We start from the raw sequence: 18292 nt of genomic DNA on the forward strand, positions 1-18292 counted from the left end.
TACAATGAAATCCATAACCATGGTTAGGCATTCCAGAGACTCTCACAAGTATTTATTAAATAACACCAGCAACAGATAACACTAGTCCAAGTTCTCCCCTTACTCATACCTGTACAACCCCATTCAAATCAGTGGGATTGCAGGACTAAGCAGGCAGGACTGTTCATGACTAGACCAGATGCAAAGCCAATAACAACACAGCTGCTGCTCTGAAGCAGCACTCTTCACCAAGACAAAATGAGGACGTCAGCAGAGGTCCCCAAGGCAGGTCTGAAACCCTGTTTCAGGGGGAAAAGAAAGGACATCTTATTCTTTATGCTGGCTGGATATAAGCAAAGAGACTTTTCCAGCAATGAACTCCACAAGGAAGAGGAAGAGATTTTATACTTACACCAGGCTCCCGCCCACAGTAGCTCCACTTAATTAATTTTACAGCCTGAGCATTTTACCATAATTGCTTGGAAATTTACCCTCTAATTCCCCATTGCAGCTGTGAAAGTCCAGGTATTTTCCACGTTCTGAGAAGCACGCTGAAGAATTTAGTTCAAAGAATAAATTAAGGTCATGGTGCAAATGAAAGATAATAGGGTTGAGCTCAATAGTAAACTCAACAGTTAGATAGCTGATGAACGGGGATATTTCCTGCCTGCAGAGACAGTGGCTTTTGGAAAAAGATTTTCCCAGTTGCAATATTTAATCTCTTTGGCTCCTGTTTTCTTTGAACAGCTGAGGGGCTTAATTTCCAGGGAATTAGATGCACTATTCATATCATTGTTAATGGTAACCATGCACATGATTTACCACACACAGTCCTGAAAGTCACCGGTTTCAAAGGAATAAAGCACTTCTGAGAACATTCATCATACTCCCTTGATTTTTGCGGCCAGGTGTTAGGTGAAAAGAACTTTATTTTCAAGGTACTGATGCATTAAACAGATCTTTGAACATGACTCGCTGAAAAAGGAGAAAATGAAATTAGCCATAGAAGGAAAAAGGACATATTGCACCCTGCTCATCTGCCTGGTTACATTCAATAGAGAAGTGTTTAGGAGACAAAATGTGCTCCTTGTGCGCTCCTACTGGGGATTTGTTCTGGTTAACTTCTCCAGAAGTCGCAGTCAATTTGTGCTTGGTGTTCTACACCCTCCCCTGTCTGGCGTCCGTGTCTCCACATTTCCGCCTGAGGCTGAAAAGAAATCAAGGCCTTAACAGAACTGCTCTGCTGCTAAAAAACAACCGTGTCTTGTGTAACATCCTGGAAAACTACCCTCCAAGGGCCAGCATCCTTGAAATCAAAATAAGGTTTGTATTGAGTCCAGTGGGATCTCACCCAAGTCTTGGAACAAATAGCCTTGAGATGATCCATCCCCCATTTTCCAGAAAATATCTAAATATCCAGACACTATCGTGATGGGGGAACACAGTGAAAATGCACTCCTGGGGGGACAGAAGCCCTTGGGACTTTTCATTTGTTTGCCAGAAGGTGTCCAGAAATGCTGAATGTCTGCCGGCTTGCTCTGTAAGTGGATGCAGAAGCTTCTGTTGAATTTATTGCAAAACAAACCAATTTATGATGCCCTGGTTGAAATGTGTCCTGGAATTTCTCTGGGCACCATAAATGCAGCAAAGACATATAAATCACACCGAGCGATAGGGATCTCTGAATCTAACCAGGGATCAGTCCAAAGCCTCCTTGGAGGTCCATGGCTTTCCTAAAAAGGTTTCTATGTAACGAACTGCTAGAGAAAGTACTTGGAATGCTAGCATGTTCAGCATGTTGGATGTGTAGAAATGCATTTAGTTAGCTTGTGAGATTTCTGACCAAAATGTCCTGTGCATCTCTTAAAAGCAAATGGCACATTCTGGACAGCTGACTGCTCACGTAACTAGAAAGTTATGACAACAGGTCAATGAATATGTGTGTGTGTGTGTGTATATACATATACATATATATATACACACATACATATATATATACATACACATATATATAATATACACACACACACACACACACATATATAGCTAAGTGCAAGTGAAATACACTCAGACCTGTTATATGTTCTATGTTAAGAGACATCTAATAAGATGTCCAAAATGAAGTAGGTCTTATCCTATTAATGTTTATTTTGCAGGCACATTATACATGTATCAGAGCTAAAAATCACAGTATTGTAATTAGTGACATTTTCATAGAAAAAAATGCACGTAACATTTAATAAATGTAGACGGGGTCATTAAAGGAATTGTGTTTTACCCAGGGTCTTGAAGCTGTCAATCCATATATAAGGATCTTGAATGAGAGGGGAAACACGTCTGGTATGACATGAACTAAATACTCAAGCTCATCCCCAAATGGTAGGAATCTACCATTTCTACCATAACAGAGAGCTGTTAAAGGTGGGGGGAAAGGCCTCTACAACTAGGTAGAAAATATTAACACTAGAGGCTATTATGTCTTCAGTTTTCAGTTTTTCTTTATCCCTCCCACCTCACATTTCCAGCTATTTCTTTTCCGTGCTTCCCTTTGTTCACGTGATACCCTTAAAGCAATATCCAAATAGTAAGATTTAAAGAATTATCATCCCAAAAGCAACCACACATTTTTTTTTACCTTTAAGTGATTCTTTTTCAAAATTAACCAGTAAAAAAACCAAAAACCCCCAAAACCAACTTCTTATTTTCCCTCAAGTTGTCATATACCCTCTCCACTCTCCCTGGGACCTGAAAGGGTAAATCCGAGAGCCAGGACAAACACAGTATCATTAATAAAGGTCCCGTTAAATATTCTTGAGCCTGGGAAGACTGGGTGAGCCTCCCAGAATTGCTTGACTGCTGTAGAACTAAGAGGAAATCAAAGCAGTACGATCTTCCAGTCAGCACATATTTGAAATCTGCAGAGAGAAGAGATGTCAGGAATAAAACCAGAATTATTAAAATAGTCATCTTTCTGACCATAACTACAATTTAAAAAGGGAGTTCTGGTTTGCTAAGAGTTACAGAGTATCTGTGGTTTATAGTCTAGTGACAGTCCCTGATCTATAGCGGTTGTTTCAAGAGAAGTGGCAGAAGCATGTGGTTTGAATTTAAAGTTTTAGAGTCTCAATGTTACTCGAGGAAAGATGCTGCTCATGTCTCAATGGACAATACTTTAAATCATCAGGAACCTGAACACTGCTCACTAAGTGATTGATAGGAAAAGAAATGAAAGTTACTATCAGAAAGGATATATAATGATATAATGATTGCAATGAGATAAGCAATGCCATTTTTAAATGCATAGAAAAAATATTACCGCCCTGACAAAGGATAACCAAAGATATCAAGCAAACTCTAATCCTTTCATTAAGAATATAATCCTAATAAAGTAACAAATTCTAGATGGCAGGGCAGGTTTACACATCTTTTAGTCTGGGAATAGATCATTCCCATAAACATGTTATTGCTATGGGATCCCATCACAGTTAACTGTATTGTTATGCTCCACTCTTTAGAAAGTAAAATTGTCCCTGGGCAGGAAAGACTGGGTGGATTTGTATCAAGATATTTATCCAGGGTACTAATTGAATGTCCAAACTATATGTTGTTCTTGTATTTTTCCAGTTGGGAATTTTCTATCTTCCATAAACGAAAGAAGATACAGATGAGCTATAATTGCTGGCTGCCATTAAGGTTTGCAAGTGTGGGCCCATGAGGAATATACGGATCCAAGGAAAGACATGTTGCATCTCCATATGAACTTAGTGTGTCCTCTCTTGTGACTGATTTTCTAATGCTTTACTAACAGTAATACTGTAATAACTGTAAGTACAGTATTAATCCAATGGATGTAAAATCTCTAACATTGTTGCTATTACAATAGATGTTCATGAAACTATATGCTCTTTACACAAACACAGTTGTGGTTTGAGTCTGCGCTCATTGAAGTTAATGGCAAAACAGCACTGATTTCAACACAAAAGAATCAGGCTTCTCTGAAGAGTAAAATTCTGGATCTCTGCATGAAGGCTGAGGATCTGGATCTTGCCTAGGGGATCTTCACATGGACACATAGAATGGTCTTTTTCCTTCCCGGGCACAAAGCACCAGCACAACTGAGTGCTAAGACTCTTGGTCATTCTTCTCTCTGTGCATTTAAGGTGGTGGATCAGGCCCACAGAGCCACAGCCCAGATTACTGGCCTGTCCCCAGCTGCCCTGCAATAAGATTATTTCACGTGGTCACGGTAAACATTTAAAGTAGACCAATGCACAAACTCATGAGGAAAGTTTTGAAAACTTCCCTTGCATTAACAACTTGCAAACCTCAAAACTCTGCCCACAGCTGCTTATCAACTCTGACAATATTGACATTGATTTAACTCTCCAGAAGGAAAATGGTGACATTTATAAAATGTCAATTATAAGTGAAATTATATGGAAATGGAATGAATTTATAAAATGTTTAGTCTTAACTTTGCTTCCTCTGCTTGGTATTTAATTCATTCCTAATTACAACTTTTCTCCCCAGTGTCTTGCTTTCAATTGCCTTGCTGATCATTACCCGTGACATAGCTGTTGGGATACAAGAAATGGAGTTATGCTGGGTTTTGTGAGGTCAAGCCAGTCTGTGAAGGAGAAGAGCAGACATATCTCTCTTTGTGTCCCTGTTTGCATTGCCTTGCTACCCATTTTTCCATCCTTTGTGCGAGGACACTCCTCACTTGAGCTGTTTGGCTTGGTAATGGCTTTCCTCCCTGAAAATTATGAAAGGTATCTGGGTGTTCATTACTCCAAATCCATCTCACCTTTTCCCATAAGGCCTGAAACAAAATAGACTTCTGTTGCAGAACTTGCAGCCGATACAATCCTTGCACATTCAATTACAGACATTGTATGAGGCAGGCCGCAGGGTCAACGGCTTATGGTAGTTGCATAACAAGAGCAACAAGTGTGAAAAAGTGTGGGAAAAGTATCACAGAGAGAATAAAATATTGATTAACATTTTAAATGACGTATGTTCTGTTTTCACATATTGATAAAAAGGGGCGTTTAAAAAATAGAACGCAGTAACTCAGCTCACAAATTTTTAAAAAGTCAACCTTTACATAATTTAGCTTGAGATCCCAGCATGTGTCCCCATGAGCAGGAACACATGTTCCCCAGGGACAACTAGCAGCAGCACATATTTGTGCCACTGCTAATCATCCCCTGGGAACGCCTCTGCACGTGCACTCTTGTGCATGGCGAGTTGTCCAGGGTGGGGTGGGAGAGGCTGGGCCCAGCACCTGGGCTGGCTCCAGTAGCCTTACTTTGGGCCCTGTGGTCTCCTGGGGCTCTTGTGATGGTGAGCTGGGCACGGCTGGGCCAGGCTGCTCTAGTTTTGGGCAGCACAGACTGCTGCAACATACGCCACCCCACTTTTTTTTGGCATGAGTATTTTTGACATCTGCATCTTCTGTTGTCAAAAAAAGCCACCACGCTGAAAATTAGCAGCACAGTGAATGCCTGCATATGTGGTGCATGCAGTTTGAGGTGCTGCAAACCACATGTGCGTGCTTATCTGGATGTGCCCCCAGTGTCCTTTTGCTTTACCCCTGAAGGCTCTGTAGTCTGTACAAAGTCTGAAGGCTGCAACAGAGATGATGTATGCTGATGACAGTGCAACTGTACCATCTCACACTGGCTGAATACTAGCCCAGTGTCCCTGTTATTCTTTACCAACCACCTTGGCGCCTTATAAATTTGCACTGCAGGAGGGTAAAAAAGGACCTATCACAGTACAAATGAGGGCTTAATAAAAAGCCAAAAAAAAAAATTCCTCCCCTCAAGAGTTAAAAATGGGTGAGGGTAAATATATAAACAATAGATTAAGCACAAATGTTCTTGCATTAATTTGGATGGAAAGGCATGGCAAGGAGAGGAAGAAAGAAAGGAAACTAAAGAACATAAGTAATTACTCCTACACATTAACTATTGTTTGAGGATTTGTAGATATAACATGCAACATTTACACTCCAATGTAGGCAAGTGGCACAGAAGAGCTCTGTAAAAAAGTGACCTGAAATTACTTACCAGTCCAACATGGTTGTTTGCCAGCAAACTTCCAGAGCCATACCATTTATTTTTGGGAATACACACTGGCTAAGTGACCATCAGATCTACCAGTAAGACACCAAAGGCCAAGGGGAAAATGAGACCTAATATTTGGTTGTCTTGCCCTAGCCATCCTTACTTACATTCAGTCAATAAATACTTTTGTCCTGCAGTCCAAAAAAAAAAATTACATCCTTTATCAGCAGTTTTTAAACTACTCCACCTAAGCAGGATCAGTCCCATCACTGATATAATGATAATTTATGATTTGTATAATGGTAGTATCTAAAGGGCTCATCTAAGATCCTTGTACAAGTGAGAGACAGTCCCTGCCCCCAAAGGTCTTACAATACAAAGAGTGGGAGGGAGAGGAACATAAGTACTGAAAGATGAAGTGAACAGCCAACGGTCACACTACACACTGGCAGCAAAGCTGGGAAAAAAAACCCAGTTCTCCAGAACTTGGTCCAGAGTCCTATACATGAGTAACTGGGGGACCAGCGGGGAATGGGAGAGACCTTGTTCCCCTGAGTGCCTCCCAGAGTAACAAGGAATAACGGCCATAAGTTGTTAAAGGTTTAGACTAGACATTAGAAGACACTACTTCACAGTCAGGGCGGCTAGGATCTGAAACCAACTTCCAAGGGAAGCGATGCTGGCTCCTACCCTGGGGGTCTTTAAGAGGACGTTTACCTAGCTGGGGTCATTTGAACCCAGTTTTCTCTCCTGCCCAGGGCAGGGGTCAGACTAGAAGATCTATAAGGTCCCTTCCGACCCTACATCTATGAATCTATGAAAGTATAAACTTTGAACATGCTGCTTTCCATCAGCAACTAAAGAGACTGAATGAAATGCTGAGACCAGTCAAGCTGCATAGAAACCATTTTGTGTTACCAAATTATAAGGGGATTTATCAAGGACTAATGGCTATCCCTTGTTGATTCAATAGCTGATCAAACTAAGCACTCCCAATCTGAACAGCCTTGATGAGTTGTCACCAAACCCAAAACTTTGGCTTGGCCCCATTTTACTCTGATGGACTTCCATCTTTATGTTTGCTTTAAAGCAATCACATATTTACCAATGATGTTTTTTTATATATATATATATATACACACACACACACACACACACACACACACATACACACCCCTCGATATATGAAATGTATATAGAAATATCTTGAGATTTTTTTTTTCTATATATAGATATAGATACGACTAATACATAACAGGACTGGCTTTGGGAAGTACATTGAACAGTTGATCTCTAAACAGGACTCTTTATGCCAAACCAGCTAAACATTCAATATATAACTATTCTCACTGCTCATTCTAACTTCCTGTTCTGTTTTATAGCATGTGTTCAGCATATTGGCACTCTGCAAGTTAAATAACTTTAGGTACCTTTATAAGCTCTAGTAGGATAGATGTTTATGAGATATTGTAAACACCTTTGGCATGCAGACACGTGTCTTCAGTTTGATTATTTGTGTTGTTGAGAAGCTACATAAAAGCAATCTATTTTGAATTGTTGATTAAAGGAATGCTGCTTATATCCCCAAAACATAACATTTCTAATCCCATCCTCATTTCATTTTTAAGAAATGAGTTTGGTATCTGGCATGTGTGTCATTTTTAAACAGAGCCATTTCTTTATACAGCTTTTTCACAATGGCTTCCCTCTTATAATATGAACAGCATACAAAAACTCTCGGATCTGTACCCCAAAAGAAAAACAAATGGAAAAGATGGTCTGTCACATTATTAGTCTGAATAGATGTCATGTTCAATAAGTCCATTGCTTAAAAAGGGCAAAAATGACAAGATTTTTTACCATTACAGATTCCTTTTATTCCTTCTGCAAGCATGGCTTGTCAACTCTTTTATTCCTTTTGCAAACACGGTCAGTTTGTCTTTTTTATGTGGACATTTCTCTCCAACGAGTTCTATAAAAATTGCCATGATAAACTTTAATGACTCTTTTAGACTGACAGTTTCCTGTACGTATATACTGTTCTGCCAGCCAACTGGGAAATGTCCATCCTGCAGATACATGCAGGGCTGGATCCTGCTTCACATACTGAGCACCTAGGGCCTTGGACACATGTTCATTTGTAGTCTTGCAAAGTGCCTCAGTGTCTTGATACAAAGACCTATGGGGGTATGCATACAGGCAGAGAGCGGCATTTAATGTCCATTAAACTAATCTAATGCGCCATTTGCTAGTACCAACATGTACCGGTGCTATAAAAACTAAGGGTGCACCGATAAAGATTTTTTGGGCCAATGCTGATATTTAACAAGCCATATCAGCCAATACCGATCCGACACCAATATTCAGCCCTGCAGAGTGGAGAGCAGCTCCTGGCTGGTAAGTATGTTATGGGGAAAGCAGTGGGGGGGGAGGGAAGGGTCATGGGGGGACATATCAAGGACCCCGCGATGAGAGAGGGAGTATAGCTAGCACAGGGGCAGAGCAGGGGCAGGGGCTGGTGCTGCCCAGCCAGAGTAGAGCATGGGATGGAGATGCAGCTTGCCCGGGAGGGTGCAGGGTGTGGTGGGGGAGGCAGTTCCTATTGCTGCACGCACCCTGGGAGGGCATAGGGGGCATGTGCCCCCAGATCTGTGGGGGGTGGGGAGGGCAGGCTGCTGCTGTGGGCTTAATTTCATTAAAATGTTCTTATTGGCTAGGGAATACATTTACATTCATTTTTACTTTCTCAATCTATTTTAATCTACTTGTGTTTATACAAGAGGCTTTTATAAACCCTACAGCTCATATTTTCATTTTATAATGGAAAGTAAACATAAAAAAAGAGTCTGGTAGAAAAGAAAATAGAACTGAAATAGCTCCCAACCTACCACTACTATCAGCACAACAGCAGCAAAAGTTTCAGGCACAAATTTCCCCGGTTGTAATCTTATATAAAAAGGAGTCCCAAATCACAGGGTTAACTTTATCCACATTCAATTGAATTGCTCAGGTATGTAAAGTCAAGCATGCAGGCATTTATTTGTTCAACTGGGCCTTACTTTGTGAGCTCCCTGGGGCAAGAAGCCACCCCTTCTTTCTGTATTTGTGAAACTGCCAAAAACAAACACAAAGTAATAATGGGATTAATTATTTAGATCAACACAATTAATTTCTTAAAGTCTGAACTGCAAAGCAAAAATGAAAATCAATAGCAACCCAATTGCACAGAAGACAAAGGGAATTTAGCTTGAAATAGGTTTGGGGCTCTTCTTCTTAAATGTGTTTCCCCTTTTATTCTGTAAATTCTTGGGATTTCTTGATTCCCTGGAGATGCCCCAGAAGCATCATCACAGACTTCAGCAGGTCTGTGCAATCTTCTCAATCCAAGGTATTTTTCATGTCAAAGAATGGTTTCATTTATGGGTACCTTCAAGAACTAAGCAAGGGCAAAAAAGCTAAACTAAAACTGATTAGATAGTGCTCATTTCTTTTGTTCCATTTCCCCTTAACCCAGGTAGTCATCTGAATTTAGCACCTTCTTTTGTTTTGCGGCTCACCTTAAAGAGTGAGGAAGGTGAAGGAGGTGGGAACACATGGACTTCAGCCCCTTGTACAAATTTCCCCCCTTTCTAAACAGAAAACATTTGAAACCAAGTTGCTGTTCACACATGCTTCCAGGCCAAAATACCTTGCCGGTATTTTTTTTCTATAATTAAATCTAGCCTACATTGCTCATAATTGTTTGGTGAACAAATTAAAAGAATCACATTTACCTTCCTTTAGTTTGCCTTTTGGTTTGGGATCTTTTAACTTCAAAAGCAGATATTTTTTAAAATCTATGCAAAAAGGAGAACAGGCAACTATTTAAAAAAAAATCTTCTTTCTTTCCTGTTTGAATCTAATAAAAATGTTAAAACTGAATGGATATTTTCCCTTATGAAAAACATATGAAGGAGACAAGGAACCTACTATTCTGGGGAGATACTGTAAACAGAACAAAATGGGAACTGCGGAAATATATAGTTTAAGACCTTTATTTGCTTCTAGCTCTTTCCAGGCATCACACAAGCTTTCCTGCAGATCTTGTTTCACCTTAGTGAAACCATTTTCATAACTGTTCTCCAAAGTCTGAGCTTCAAGGTCAGCCCTATGCTTCACTGGAAAGGGAGAAATATTAACAAGTGTGACTAACCCATTCTCTGTTCCATTCTTAAATTTTCCAGAGTTTGTCAGCAAGCATGAAAGCAATAGATCAAAGCTCAAGGTTTTATTGTTGGAACTGAATGTCAGGGCGAATGCTGCAGAGGCAAAAATCCCAGCACTTCCAAGGAGCTGGACTGCAAGGTCAATTAAAAAGGGGGAATTAGCAAAAATTACCTCAAGCTTCTGGAAACACGCACACACACCTTCCCTCCAGTATATCTTTTGGTGACTTGAGATATTTGCCAAACAACTCCTTGAGCACACATCATTTTGGGTCTAAGTGTGTGCATGTATGGGGGCAGGGGTTGGGAGAAAGGGGCTTACAGCTTCCTTTGTGCCTTCCAAATGCTGAGATGGCTGGAGACTGGTATGTCTCCATTGTAAAATTAGAGGGAGACTGGGATTACACGGGAGACTAGTACGGTCTCCCATGTAAAATCTCATGCAGGGCTTGCGTGCTGTCCAGGAAGCTCTGCAGAGACATGGGTATACTTCTTGCTATCCACAAAATGTAATTCCTTCCCCCCTTCCTGGGATGTCCTCTACAACAGACTTTAAGGAACAGATCAGTGCAGAGTTGATTATATCAGTCAGATGCTTCCAAGGGAATTTTCCTCCATCATCAGAAGCAATGACAGTGTGGATAAGCACCTAGAAAGTAACAGGTTTTTATTATTGTTTTTAAATTTATGTACCACTCTCATAAATAGCGCTTATTAAGAAAAGGGACCTCACTGCGCTAGGCAATGAATAAATGCATAATGAGAGGCAGCCCCTGCCTCAAGCATCTTATAAGCTAATTCTGTTCAAGTCACAATAATCATCAGAAAGGAAGTGGAAGAGAAGGGCAGGAGTAGCAGAAATCACAAGTCTAATGAACATCTATGTGAATTATTTCTACCAGTGGTTCTCAGCATTTTTAAACTCAAAACTTCCCTGGATATGCTCAAGGCACCCCTCAGAAAATGCCAGATCTTCATTTGCACTTGTTTCTTGACTACAGAAAAATAATGGAGCAATTCTTCAGTTTGCAAAGAACTCACCAGGTCCACAGCAGACCGCACGTCCGAATGTTTTCAACACTACGAATCCCCGCTTGAAATCTCCGTGTTGATCTTGTGCGTTATATTTGCACACCTAACAGTGCTAACATTGTGTGGCACCCTGCAGCACCCCTGAAAGGATGCCAAGGCACCCCAGGAGTGCCACAGCACTCTAGTTGAGAACCAGTGAACTATACCATGCAGGTCCACAAAAGGAGCCAGAAATCTAGTGTCAAAAGGGTGACAAGAGTCCTCTAGTACTGCCCACCAAAAGAGAACCAAAATAGAAAAGCTGCAACTCCTGAAATGGCATTGTCATGTGTCCTATAGACTACAGCCTGGGTGGAACCACAACATTCAGGTACAGCTTATATTTCATATACCCTAAAAACCTCAGATCCAGGTTCAGAATCTAAGCCCAGATATGTAGGGGACACTCGCATCATTTATCCCCAAATTCAGCTCTGGAATACCAGTAATCTCAAGGATTACTGTGAGGACACTCAGATCCAAGGCTCCAGGCCTATTTATCTCTGACAACGAAAAAAAAGGAGGAAACACCAAAACATTTTAGGCCTTAAACAGAGTATGGTTCAAGCAATCAACAGATGTTAAGTGCGGTTTTCATCTTATCCATAGCTCTTAATTCCTGATATACTTGTATTACCCTTGAGGATGTATTTAATTACCATCTAGGCTCCATCTATTTAAAAACATGCTTCAACTTTTAGAATATATTTTCCACCTACCCAACTGAACTAATAAGAAACCGTCCTATTCTTGTTTGGTTCAGTTCTTGCTTTCCTCTTACATGATGTTAAACTGCAAAGCAGAACATACCAGAATATGTACATAAACTCTTCCATTGACCAAATCAGTTTTACTTTCTTGGAGAGCTCAACAATTTTTTTCCTCCCTTGAGTAAGGGAGGTAAGTCTAACTCAAGACTGATTCAAGTTATCTTGAACAGGAATGAATTTAGAGGGAAGCCTCCACGCCCGAAGAACTATCCACGTGCTCTAATGCATGCAGCTGGAAAGCTGCTGCGTCAGCAAGTATTTTCAGGTCACTTAAAGAGCTCTCAAAGACAAGACCCTAAAAATAAAATACATGAACTCTGGCCCCATTTTCCACCCTCCCCATTTCACAGTTCTGAGCCCCTCGGCCAACTGACATCTGGAGGAGTAATGAAGTAACTAGGGATGTGGGATAGCAGGAAGGTCCTGATGAGGGAGTCTCTTGGTGCTCTAGTTAAGTACCCAATGGCAGTGGGAGGCCTAAGCAGGAAATCATTCTCCTCTCATCAGTCAGAAGTACACAACCAGTAGACTGACCCATGGTGTCTGTTTCAAAACACCATGAGTTGCCTTCCCAGGACTCGTCTGTCCTTTCTGAAAGGGAATGCAGAAGTTGTGAATCCTTTTATGGGCCAGATTTCTAAATTAGGTCCCATACTTAAATCCCAGATCTGAACATCTCCATCTTAGGGAGTATTTGCTTCTGGAACTGAAGTTCTTAGTCTTGTACCACCTTTACTCACAGCTTCCTTCAACGTCAGTCTGCTCATTTCCCATCAGACTCAGGATTTAATCCCTCGGCCTCCAGCGTACTAGCCTGGAGCTGAAGCCTGGCCACGCCCCCTCCAGGCAGGCAGACCAGGACAGGGCAGGCTCTTCCCAGTGGGGGGGCTGCACTGGGTGGGGGGGGGAGCAGCAGTGGCACTGGGATGGCGGTTGGGGGGGGCTATGGCAAATTTTGGGGTGGATGCAGCCCCCCCACCATGGCCCCCTCTCAGCACTGCTGCCACCCACCCCAGCCCCCCACCACCGGGAAGAGCCCAGCACCACCCTGGCCACAACGTGCAGTGGCAGCCTACCCTGCCCTATGCAGATACGGGGCCACACACACCCCCGGGTGCCTCCTGGGGTGCGCACAACAGCAGGAGCCATGCCCCCTAGATGAGCCACTTGCAGCTCAGTCCTGCACCACACCCAGTCATAGCCCCCCCCAACCGCCATCCCAGTGCCACTGCTGCTCCCCCCCCACCCAGTGCAGCCCCCCCACTGGGAAGAGCCTGCCCTGTCCTGGTCTGCCTGCCTGGAGGGGGCGTGGCCAGGCTTCAGCTCCAGGCTAGTACGCTGGAGGCCGGGGGATTAAATCCTGAGTCTGATGGGAGCTATGCAGCGCCTGCCCCAGCCCCAGCCCCACTCCCTCCCTCACTGCTGCCTGCACACCCTTCCTTACCCCTGCTGCAGCTGCCAGAAGCCCGCAGCTGGGCTGTATTGTGACCCTACTGCTGCCCCGCATTTGGCGGTGCTAAGCGTCGTTAGCCCCCCCCCACTATCTATGGTGCCAGGTCTTTGCCAACACCTCACCCCTCTCAGTCTGGTCCTGCAGGGCTTGGCCCTGTGTTCGCAGGTGATACTGGACCAGTCCCTCCAGCCCCAGGTCCCAACCTCTTCCCGCTCCCCATGGCCTGGGGAAACTGAGGGGAATTATGCCCCCTTCCCCCTCCCCTTATCAACTGCTTGCCCCAGTGTTTGCCAGAGGTAGGAGGTTGTGCAGTCTGCTGGTCTCATGCCAGCCCCTTGCCAAGCAAACCCCAGCTGGGGTCCTGTGCTGGTGGGAGAGGGGGTTTAAAACTCTCCCCTCTACCTGAGCCTGCCCGCCCATGCCCCTTACCCCCTCCACACCAGCGAGGAAAAGTCTGGCAGGGGCTGCCCCTCTACCACATCCCCCAGGCAAACACAGCTGCAGTCTCCAGCCAGGTTTCCCACCCCCACCCCTTTGTCAGCCAGTCCTCACTGCTCCAGCTAGAGAACAGAAGAGCGGGGCCAGAGCCCTGCTCTCTGGAGCAAACAGTACAGCGCAGCCAAGGGCTGCAAAGCATCCTGGGATGCTGGGGGACTCTGATTTAACTTGAACTAGGAAGGGGTCTGGGACAGAAGTTTTATAAACCGGTTTGGCCTAACTCAGTTCAGTCTGTTACCACATTCAACCAGGTTTATCTTAAACCAGTTTCCACCATTTAAAAACTGGTTTATGTGCACTGAACTTCTGTTCTGTTACACGTTTAAACCAGTTTTGGATCACTGAAGCTGGTTTATGTGTAACATCTGTCTCTAGTCATAAAGCACTGAGATCTTGGAAAGAAAAGCACTTGATACATGCAAAATATTATTAAATGCTTCACAGAGTCCTCCTAGTGCCATTCTTTACTGCATAGCTGCGACGTATGACAATAGGCACAAAAGGAACCCTGCTGGAGAAGGCAATACCAAATCCTTGGGAAGCCTTCAGTAACCTTCATTATTTTTAAACTTTGCCTCTAAAATTAGGTTGTAGATCTGTTAATAGCACCTTTAGCCAGGAGCTGGCAGGCTGAATTATTGCCAGTCAGAGCCTTAAGCAATTAAAGTAAGAACTGGCTCTGCATATCTAGGATGAGATGTACAAGACCCGCTACAAAGACACAGTCCTACAGGGTTTCAGAAGCAGCCCATTCAAGTGAAGAGCAGCAAATCCAAAAGAAAAATAAATAAAAAAATAAATCACATAATATATTATCTTTACATGTGCACATATATAATTAGATTTTAGGCAGTTCCGGATTTCTGGATTAAATACAATACCATGCAGCTCCATTAGGACTCTGGCTTTTAGAAAATTATCAAAAAAGTAATATATAAAATTCTGAAAGCTTTTTGGATGCCTGGCAGCAGCATCATTATGAAATTTATTAATATGTGGGCAGAGTGACTAATACCTCTTAGGATATATTTAGTTGGAAAAAAGAGAGAGAGAAAAGAACCAGCTACAAGTTGATGGTCTGTGCCAGCACCATGGAGTGGGATACAGCATTCTGTTCCAGTCCTCAATAACTGAGAGCACATAGCAAACCTAATCCTCCTTTCACATATAAATGGTTGGCTGTGAACAACACAGGCCACAGAACTTCATTCACTGACTGATTTACTAAACCCAATAACTTCTGCTTGACTAACACATCCTCTGGAAAGGCATCCAGCCTTGATTTGAAGGTTTCAAAAGGTGAAGGATCCACTTTAGCTTTTTCCGAAGGTTAAGGACCTGGGCTGTATTTCTCACTTGTATTTCTCTGGCTTTAACACCCACTCATTGCTTCTTGCTATGCCTTTGTCCACTTGATTAAAAAGAGCCCTGCCTCCTTAGGGAGGCATAGTACAAGTATGCTGTTTCAGGTAGCAGCCACTGTAAGGCCTTTTTTCCAGCCTTCAAATCATTCTTGTAAAATCTCAGCCTCAATTTTACTATCTCTAGTTTATGAATTAGAGCACCTAATTTATGAAATCAGCTTAATGATATGTGTTTCTTCACCAGGCTACCCTAAAGCCAGGGGCTGGAAACTGTCCCACTGGGTATGTGATTTGCACTTGGAGAAAGGCAAACTCACAAGAATGGGAGCTCCATCTTCCTCTCTCCTTACAATTCTCTGCAGGCCATTTCAGCACTCTTCCAGGTTGCATTTCTAACTGGATTCAGCAGGTAGCAATGTTGGTCCTGGAGGGTCCACCCAAAAGGACATTTCCTGGACTTAGACACCTAGGGAAAAAAAGAGAAGCAAGGGGATTGCACTTTCTTGACATACCTTTTGTAGGAACCAGCTCCCATATGAGTGGCTTGGTTTTAATATGAACAAGGCTATACCCACCCAGTAATAGAGAGTGGTACAACCGGGTCCAGTAAGCAACAGTGGTGCCGGGTGAGGGAGGCTAATTGGTAACAGGCAGAGGAACACCAACAGAGCCACAGAGCAGAGCAAGTCTTGCCAAATGAGTCAATCAATAATTTAATGAATTGTTCCTTCCTCTTTTCTGTTTGTGAACTGTTCTTGAAGAGTTTGTGCAATAAACAGCTTAGAAAGAAGTCATATGCAATAGCACCAATGCAAAGCTTTCAAACCTCATGAACTTTATGACATTGATTTAAAAAAAAATCACGATGCTTAAAAAGTAATAAACACTGAAGGGTTGCATTCTGGCCTTTGACCCAGATCATATTTCCTCTGCAACCACAAAGGCTAGATAGTTACTTTGTTCCTTTATAACAGCTGAGATCCTGGCATATTCACATGACTCCATGCTCTAGGGCTTTAAGGAAAATACAAAATAGTGCAAGATGCTTAATGAAACTGCAAACACTATGTCAACTCCTACAGTGCTGTTAATGTGACCCAAACTTCTTTTGACTCCTCGATAAGCCAATTTCCTGTCATTCTGTCTTGAACATTTGGCTTATATGTGAGTGTATACAGTAGCCTAGTAACTAAATGCTAGTTGTTTGACAGTAATGACAACACTGATGTCCAAAAATTCCATTCGATCCAGACACAAAGCTGAGTGCTCCAGTAGGGACAAATCTAATAGGGCTGTGCAAAGCTTTGGTCCCTGATTCGATTCAGAGGCGATTTGGCCGGATTCAGTGGCCAAATCTCCAAATCCAAATCGAATCAGAGGACACTTTAATCTCTCTGAATTGCACTGGTACCCTCCAAATCGATTCGGATGTAGATACAGCTTTAAATGTTTTTTTCTACATACCTCGAGGTACCAGGGGCTCTGAACGCTGCAGTGCTGGGGTGCATGGAGTGTCCCACAGGAGCACAGGGGGCTTTCCAGCGTGCTCAGCAGCAGACCCAGAAGTGGACCAGAAGCACTTCTGGTCCACTTCTTGGTCCACTGGGACCCCCCCTGCACCTTTGTGGCTCAGCAACTGGTGCTTCCTCGGCCTGGGGGGCATCAAGGGTCCCCCTGTGGCCCATTGCTGAGTCACAGGGGCATGGGGGTGGAGGTGGGGGGGCAGCACACTCCCTGGCAAACCTGGAAGTGGACTGGAAGTATTTCCAGTCCACTTCTGGGTTCACTGCCGAGCATGCTAGAGAGCCCCCTCCGTGCTCCTGTGGGATGCTCCATGCACCCAAGCACCACAGCAATCATGAGCCATACCTGTTACCTCAAGGTATGTAGGAAAAAAACTTTGAAAGCTGTGCCTGTGTCCGAATCACTGATTCACTAAATCAGCATCAAATCTTCAGATTCGAATTCAGCTGAATCAAATCAGGGACTTTGATCTACTCTGCGCTCCAGGCTGAACCTTAATCATTCAGAAAACAACCAAGATCTCCAACATGGTTCTGTGGATCTGGCTGCTGGGCCACTTTTTGACATATCACTGTTGACCTTTCATTTTTCCATAAGTTCGTTCTTACCACACAACTTCATTCTATACAAACTTTGTCCAAAACCTATCCAGTTCCTACTGAGATAGCCCATTCACCTTATTGGGTATCAGCTACTCCTCCTCCATGGCTAGGGACAGAAATTGCACATAAAACTGTATAAGTGATTGGAAACTGGCTCAAATCTGTAACACAATAGAAGTCCAGTGCACATAAACCCTTTTCAAAATGGCTAAGACTCATTTAAGATAAACTTGGATGGACTTAGTATCAGATCTGAGTTAAGTTAAATCAATTTATTGAACTTCTGTGCCAGATCCCCTCCAAATTCAAGTGAATTCACAGCCCCCCATCATCCCCCAGGATGCTTTGCACCCCCCCCACCCATGGTAGGGTAAGCAGACAGCTTAGGGCAAGGCTAGCACTAGCCTTGCCCTAAGCTGTCTGCTCCAGCCGAGCAGGGAGACATGTTCTAGCACCTCACCCCTCCAACTTCCAGCCTGAGCCACTTCAGGCATGTGGCTGCATTTCCACAATCAATAGTGAGTGTCTGTTCACTTGCTTATCAGTTCGATCTATGTAGCTTAGACTAACCTGCAAATATTGAATCAATTCAGCCTTGGGCTTTTTAACTGTCTATACTTACCCTATATGACAGGGTTTGAAGTAAGAACCTCTGTCTTCCCACACCTTAAAAATAAGCTATGTGGGAAGAACTATAAATAGGCTCCTTGGGAGACAACCTATGAGAAGGTAAGATGTTACACTCAAGGTTATAG

At 43.0% G+C, this 18292-nt stretch overlaps 1 pseudogene across 1 annotated transcript in view; it reads right to left on the reverse strand.

Moving 5' to 3' along the window:
• The window catches only part of LOC149863526 (FRAS1-related extracellular matrix protein 1-like), a 155911-nt pseudogene continuing 137619 nt past the window's right edge, over positions 1-18292 (reverse strand). Inside the window, exons 33-34 of the transcript XR_016442513.1 lie at positions 15729-15877; positions 1-2894 (exon numbers count right to left, since the gene is read on the reverse strand). The product of XR_016442513.1 is annotated as an FRAS1-related extracellular matrix protein 1-like (transcript). The remainder of the gene's footprint in view (positions 2895-15728; positions 15878-18292) is intronic.

This window comes from Crocodylus siamensis, chromosome 5 (genome assembly GCF_052110815.1).
Source record: "Crocodylus siamensis isolate JL-2025a chromosome 5, ASM5211081v1, whole genome shotgun sequence".
In the NCBI taxonomy this organism is placed as follows: Eukaryota; Metazoa; Chordata; order Crocodylia; family Crocodylidae; genus Crocodylus; species Crocodylus siamensis.